At 46.5% G+C, this 7,884-nt stretch overlaps 1 long non-coding RNA gene across 1 annotated transcript; it reads right to left on the minus strand.

Annotated features, from left to right (window-relative positions):
* Positions 1–5,948: 5,948 nt before the first annotated feature.
* On the minus strand, positions 5,949–7,580 carry LOC128345649 (uncharacterized). The gene is made up of 2 exons (XR_008316562.1): positions 7,426–7,580; positions 5,949–6,090 (listed from the first exon to the last, which is right to left on the minus strand). It is a non-coding gene; the product is annotated as an uncharacterized LOC128345649 (long non-coding RNA).
* Between the last annotated feature and the right edge of the window lie 304 nt (positions 7,581–7,884).

Genomic DNA, 7,884 nt, shown 5'->3' on the forward strand with positions numbered 1-7,884 from the left:
GGTGATACCTCCATTTGGAGGGTGGGGATACAACCCCTACTGGGCCACACTAACACAGTCTTGGGCTGCGGCTGCTCCACTGGGCATGCCAGCTGGGCCATGCACGCCTCAGGGCTCAGCAGAACAGGTATGATGGGGGGTGGTTCTTCAGGACAGCCAGACATCAACCTCTGGACCAGGAGATGGGTATCCTATGGGGGTTGTCTCCTCCCCTTAGCATTCACCATATGAGGTTTGGGCCTTCCCTTGGGTGATTTATCTTTTGCCTGGCATGAAGGACAAGATCTTGAAGGGGGAGTATGTTGATATTTTTAGTTTGCTCTTTCAGCAGCCAGAGGTTAAACAGAAAGAGGGAGAAGCTGGGAAGAAACAAGCACATGAGCGGAAGCCGGTCAAAAGAACCTGGAATAACTAGCTGTCCGGCTTTAGCATTTATATGGGTGTTTTTCTTAGGGAACAGCCTGCCAGGGGCCTGGCCTTAGTGAAATATATGGATATAATCCACCAGGCCATCATGGACTGTGCAGGGATGTCATGGGTGCAGTATGATGAAAATTTCAGGATGAGGACAGCCTTAGACTCTGCCCTACCATGAGATACCCCACTTAATGAAATGTAGTTCCTGATTATGTCCCTATCACGCCCTGTAGATGGTGACTGAGTGGGCAGTGGTCATCTCCTGTCCAAGGTGCCTTCTTCTTCTGTTACCAATCCTTCTAACACTGGCCAGCAGTGGGTTCAACCCCACCTGGTGTGTTGGGAATTCAACAGCAGGGGGTGCTGTACCAGGTCCCCTTGCAGGGTTCCGCCATGCTTGTGGCTTTTGTGGTGCCAATACTCCAGCTCAGCCTGTAACAGGGCTAAAGGCTGGACTGCAGGTTTTAGGAACTGCTCACCCAACTCTAAAAAAGGCAACCCCCCTTCCTCATCATCAGGAAAAGGGGCCCAGCCCAATAAACTTGGAAGTACTGGGTCAGCTGTTGGTGGATTATCCCGACCGCTGGGTTACAGCCTATTTGAGGGATGGTTTTAGTGAAGGATTTAGGATCAGGTGGCTTTTGTTGCTTGCAATTTGCGGTCCATATTGGGGAAGGAGACTCTAGTTTTTAAAAAGACTGGTAGGGTCCTGGGCTCCCCCCACCTTTCTTAACCTGAAAGTGTCACCTTTGATAGTGGTCACCAAAAAGACCGCTGGCAAATTTTGCCTAATACACCATCTTTCTTATCCCAAGGGGTCATCTGCCAATGATGGGATCCCTGAGCATCTATGTTCAGTGTGATACACTTCATTTGATGAAGAAGTTAGGATGGTAAGGGCTGTGGCCCTTGAGTCCTGTTATCAAAATGTGTCATAGACTCTACTTTCCGCCTTTTGCCCGTGCATCCTTCTGATTTCAATCTGCTAGGCTTCTCCTTTGCCGAAAAGTTTTATTTGGACAGAGCACTCCCTATGGGTTGCTTGTTTCATGTGTGGCCTTTGAGGCATTCAGCACTTTTTTTTTTTGAATGGGCATGTCTGAGGAAGGCAAGCTACTGGTCTACTGTGCACTTTCTAGATGGTTTTCTTTTTGCTGGCCCGGGGGCTTCTTCAGTTTGCCATCACTTGCTAGGGAGCATTATTCATTTAGTCGTGCAGCTGGGCGGGCCATTAACTAAGGAGAAGACCGAGGGGCCGGCCACCCAACTATCTTTCCTAGGGATTGAGCTGGATACCATGGTAGGATTTAGTCAGCTCCCAAGGGAAAAGTTGGAGGGCTTGAGTGAGCTGCTGGGGTCCTTAAGATCTGTCAGGAAAACCACCCTTAGGGAGCTACAGGTGATTATCGGCCAACTTAATTTTACATGTAGAGTGGTGGCTCCTGGCTGGGCCTTTTAGGCACACCTTTGCAACACTGTGGCTGGAGTTAGATTACCACATCATAAGGTGTGAATCACGGAGCGTATGTGAGCTTTCCTGGCTGTTTGGAAAGTCTTTTTATGGGAATTTAATAAGGTGTCATTCTGGAAGTCTGAACAGCTGTTAGAAGCTGAAATGCAGGTACATTCTGACGCTGCTGGGGGGCATCGGATTTGGGGTTTATTTCAGAGGCAAGTGGTGCCCTGCCCAGGGGCCCTTATGATGAGTGGAGAAGGGGATTGAGAGATATCTCATGTTCCTGAAGTTTTTCCCCATTATTGTGGCTGTGCACCTATGGTTGGAGGCGTTTTATGACTCTTCCGTCTATTTTTAGTGTGACAACCAGGTGGTGGTTCAGGTGGTGAACTCTCAGACCTCCCGTTCACCTTGAGTGATGGGGTTGCTACATGCTTTTGTCCTCCAGTGCTTGCAGTTTAATATTCTCTTCCTGGAGCATCATATCCCAGGGCTCCAGAATGACATCGCTGATGCCCTATTTCGTTTCCAGGTAGCCAGGTTCAGGGAGTTAGGCCCAGAAGCCAGTATGGACATGGAGATGATGCCAGAGGCCCTGTGGAGGTTTTGTGACTAGAGGCCCATTGGGCCATTGACGCGTCTCTGGCTTCCAGTACAAGGGTTAGCTATCCCTGTAAGGTAGCTGCTTTTCATGCATTTAGACAGACAGAGGGCCTTTTGGACAGCTGGCCTATCCCACCCAACCACCTTATGCAGTTCTTGGTGTCGCTTCACTCTTCTGGGTGAGTGACTTCTACACTCACTGGCTATTTGGCCATCCTGTCTTTTGAGGATCAGGTCCAGGGGACTCGGGACACTATGTGAGACTTTAGGGTGCAGCATATGCTAGAGGGTTGGACCAGGGAGAGATCCTAGGCTATAGATCAAAGGCAGCTGGTGACTGCTGAGCTGCTATCAGCCCTTCTTTTACAGTTTAAATCCTATGTAGCTCTCAGTGGGAGGTAGTGCATTTTGAGGCAGCAGCAATGGTAACTTTCTTCAGAGCTTTTCAGCCAAGTGAGGTGCTCCCACGTAACAACCAGGCATCTCATGATGAGTGTCTGCAATATGCAGACCTTTCCTTCTCTGAGGCAGCTGTGCAACGGCACTTAGGACATTCTAAGACCAACCAGAGGGGTAGAGGCCAGGTGATCAAGCTGGCTGCTGTGGCGAGTGCCGCCTTGTGCAGGCCTTCCGGCAATTCATTGTATTTCGATCTGCATCAGCAGGGTTCTTCTTTGTTCATGCAGATGGCATGCCACTGACTCAATACCAGCTCTGGACTGTGTTGCGTAAAGCCCTCATTCAGTTGAGAGCTGGCCCACCTTTTCAGTCTCCACTCTTTCTGCATTGGTGCTGCAACTACGGCCCGTAGGCTGGATTTTGCAGACTCAGATATTTAGTGTATTGGGCATTGGAGGTCCAAAGTGTTTTTACGTTATATGCATTAAGTGCTGTTTTGTTATGGCCAGCCTATTGCTGGGTGTTCACCTTTGGTGTTCTTTTGGCAGGTGCTGGTGGAGCAGCGGCTCCTGTGCGGGTGCTCATCTGCGGCCACTCCCTGGTCTTCTGAGCTTTCAAGGGGGGCAGCATCTTGCATTTTGGTTTCCCAAACCCAACTTGCTTTGGGGGAGCATGCCAGTGTGTGCTGGTTGTTGGTTTGGGGGCTTGCTGTGGAGCCAGTTGCTTCCAGCATTATGGGATTATTTAGCGGTTAGTGCCCCTCCCCAGGTTTTAGTAGTGCATTTGGGGGGAAACGATCTGGGGAAGCGAACTGGGCTCTTCTTGATACAGCACACTACCTCCGACCTTGCCACCATTAGTTCATGGATTCCAGAGGTGATTATAATTTGGGTCAGTTAACTCCAGCACAGATATTGGAGCAGGAGTTCACAATTAGCAGGCAGTTGAGAGGGCCAGGCAGAAGGTCAACGCTGCCATGGGTAAGTACGTGGCCGTGTGAGGTGGTGCTTTTAAAACACAACCGGGTGTTTTGCACTATTTGCCTCACCTTTTTTGCCCCAATGGGGTACATCTGTCGACAGGTGGGTGTGATGTTTCATTGGCTAACCTTTGGAGGGGGCTTGCTGTGGTCTTGGAGGGTAGTGGGGCAGGAAAGTCAAGCTAGGCTGACCTCCTTTGGTGGCAGATACAGTGCAGGCTGGGTGGAGGTCTAGTTGGGTTGAAATTGGTGAGCACCCTTGGGCAGTTAAAAGGGGTGAATTGGTCAATTGATCCTTAGAGGCTTTGCGGCTCAGAGATTTTGATTCACCATGAAACCTGCTTCAGAGCTTGACAAACATTAAAGGCTGTGCAGCATGGGGTGTGTGAAGCTCTAGAAATTGCCCTGACCCTTTGGGTTGACTATGAAGGGGATTAAGCAGGTCTTTCCTGCTTCTATCCTGAGTCAGAGTGTGTTGCCCATTTTTTAAAGGCATGGGGAAGGACAACGATGTTTGAACCCGGCCTTTGTTAGGCCCACACTGTTGTGGGGTAGAGTTATTGATCCACAAACAGTTTGCTAATCTGATCAATCAATAAAGTTGTGGCCTTTTCATCCAATCTATTTGTGTGTGTGTTCCTTGTGGCTGGAGTGTGGGGACAATAAGTTAACCAACTTCATAATTTTTTGGAGTTCCTGGAGGCAGCGGCGGGGGGGAGGGTCTGGGCCACGCAGAGTCCAATTGCACAGGAACGCGACCTCCAAAATGGCCACCACGCTGAGGGGAGAAGGCTGAAAACCAGCTGAAGAGTGGACAAACGGTCCAAAGGGGGCCATAAAGAGAGCAGGTGGGGGAGGGGGAACCTCTGGGCACCACCACCCCCCGTCACCTCCAGGAACTCCCCTGTGGGGGAGTAATGTGTTTTTGTTTTGTTTTTACAAAAAAGGTTCACGAACTCACCACCCTGACTGAACCGAGCCGGAGGGGGTTCAAGGGGGTGCCGGACCAAACTGGCCCAGTCAGGTTCGAGTCCAGGTACTGATGAACAGCTCAGGTACTGATCAACATGAAGCAGTTATGTAGGACTAACACAGCCCAGGTGAACCTGTACACAGCTCAGAGAGAAATCATCTGGGTTTAGGGTGGGGAAGGAATGGAAATTCTGGTGGAGTCTGCAACTGCAACTGCAGACTCAAACTTAGCTGTCTGCCCCAGCCAAAACCAGTAAGCTAGGGTCTCCTGATAGGTCACACCAATAAATCCCTCCAAGTCTGTAATCATCCAATCTCCCTACATGGAAGATACCAAAGATGCCATGACATCACAAAATATTGCCTGTATGCAAGAATCTAAGCACAAGACTTTTGATTGTAGGAGACACTTGAGAAGGCAGGACCTGACTGGGCCTTCAGGGACTGCACAGGCATATAAGGGCTTGGTTTGGTTCAATTTTTATTAGAGCAAGTGTCAGTTTGCTTTGAGGACAAATAGACTAACTGCTAACATCCTGTCAGTCCTGTTTAGCTAGTCTGTCTTCTTAGTACTCCATCTTGACCCACAGGTTCCCACTCGCTCAGCACAGGACAAGAACTCTCTACCAGAGAAGGCTTGTCTAGCTGATTTCCTTCTGTTCTTCATGAAATGTTTTTAAACTTTTACTGCCCAAGGGAATCTTTGGCTGCTGAGTTGGTTTGTTGTTGAGTCAATTAAACCTGTATAGGTGGACATTTTGGTGTTACAGTGTTTTGATATTATGGGGTATAAGTTTTAATCATTGATTTTATTATTTTTTTGGTATATGTTTTGTTTTAAAAGCCATTCTGAAACCATTCTAATTAGATGGCAAGATATTAATTCTTAGTCTAAGAAATAAATGAAGAAAGTCCTCCATAGAAATACCAACCTGGGGTGCTGTTCTGCTCTTATTAAACCTCCCATTGATTATAAATATGCATTAATATGCAGGCATGCATATTAAAGGAATACATGATATTTAATTTAATATAATTTCAGGCTAAAGCCCATTTAAGCACATGCCCTTTCTTCTGAATATTTTATGTGCTCATAATTTTTTAGTATTTCACTACAAATGATTAGTCAACAAAAATGTATTTACAAAGAGCCATATTTACATTAATATCCATGTAGCAAACTTAATTGACCAACGGAAGAGCTGTTGTTGTTCTGGTTATTGATGTTGTAGCTGTATCACGGAAGCAGCAATTTAGCAGAAGTCTATAAATAGAAATTATACAGTGGATAGAACTGGCTAGTCTTGTGTTTTTAATATTCCCTTCAGGGTAAAGTATGACATAACCTAATTACAGTAGTAGAGCTTTCACTGTAAGGAAAATTATTGTTATTCCATTTGACAATCAAGTAATTAGCTTCCCTACTGGATGCTTTACCGGACGTTGCTTCTAATTAAGCCATCCACAAGAATTTATTTAAATTTTAGTAAAGGTGTTTCTGCTATAAAAATGAAAGCCTTGTAAAACATTTTAAAATTAATTCATTTTTGCAAAAGAATAGGCCATGTGGAGTAAGAGGTGGACTTTACTTCCTGCATTCTGGTATTGTTACAATTTGCACATGAACATAACTGTACTTCTTGTATTTTACTCCTAGAGAAAACATGATTCTGGCTATGTTCCATGCTATGATGTTCAATAGCTTCTTGGGTTTTATGGCTTTCTCGGAAGTAAGTTGTATTGAAATTAGCATTTGTGTTCCAGTCCAGTGAGAATGACCAGCATGATCAATCCTGGGTATATAGTTGCAATATTCACAAATACACCACAATCATGTGGCTGGTCTCGAGGGAATGAACTTGTTCCCGGAGAGCCAGGAGTTCCTTGCACCGAGCACACACCCATGACTTCTGCCCATGGGGCAAATAGTCATACATGTGGCACTCTGTGCAATACACTGGGAAGTACCCCCTCCCCTGCTGGCCTTCTATCTTCATACTGTTTTTGTTGGCTGTTTACAGTATTTAGAGATAGCTTATTAGAAGGATAGGTCTCAGCTGTAATGGTCAGGTATTTACTGTCCAAGCAGCCTTTCCCAAGAATATGAGGAAGAGATTTGTACTTATGTTCTCTTCTCCACCAGTCTCCTTGTGATCAACGGGGCTTGTTCCAGGCTCCCTCGCATACATCCCGTTAAATTCCTGCAAAACTCCTATGTCCTGTTTCCAATTCTGTTCGCTATGCTCTCAGCCCTAAACCTCTTATGTAGAGAGTAGTCTTCCAGCTGACACAGGATGTGAGTCAAAGGAATGTGGGGCCTCCCATAGCCCTAGCTGACTCCACCCGCTCCAGGCAGGAATAATCAACAAACACTGGAGTTACCCAACCCTCGCAAATTCTAACCCTTGCAGGGACAAACACCGGAGTTAGCTAACACTGGAGTTAGCTAATCCTTGCAACTCTAACCCTTGCATTACAAACACACACACAGAGACTAGAACTTATCCCTTAAAGAGAAATCAGCTCCTGAAAATCTCCCCTCCTCCTGTTAGTTGGTTTGAAGGGGGGAAGGGCTAGATGCTTAGAAAAGCTTGCTCACCTCCCCTAGATGTGTCTGCTCTTCACAGAGTAGTCTTGCAACTCAAGAAGAGTAGTCTTCCAACTATACCTGGACTTCCAAAAAGCTTTTGACAAAGTTCCTCATCAACGACTCTTGAGGAAACTTAGCAGTCATGGGATAAAGGGACAAGTACATGTGTGGATTGCTAATGGGTTGAAAGACAGGAAACAGAGGGTAAGTATAAATAGAAAGTTTTCACAATGGAGGGAAGTAAGAAGTGGGGTACCCCAGGGATCTGTACTGGGACAGGTGCTTTTTAATTTATTCATAAATGATCTAGAAGTAGGGGTAAGCAGAGAGGTGGCCAAATTTGCAGATGATACCAAACTCTTTTGGGTAGTGAAATCCATAACTGATTGTGAAGAGCTCCCAAAGGATCTCTCCAAACTGGGTGAGTGGGCAACAAAGTGGCAAATGCTTCTAATTAAGCCATCCACA

This window comes from Hemicordylus capensis, chromosome 2 (assembly GCF_027244095.1).
Source record: "Hemicordylus capensis ecotype Gifberg chromosome 2, rHemCap1.1.pri, whole genome shotgun sequence".
In the NCBI taxonomy this organism is placed as follows: Eukaryota; Metazoa; Chordata; class Lepidosauria; order Squamata; family Cordylidae; genus Hemicordylus; species Hemicordylus capensis.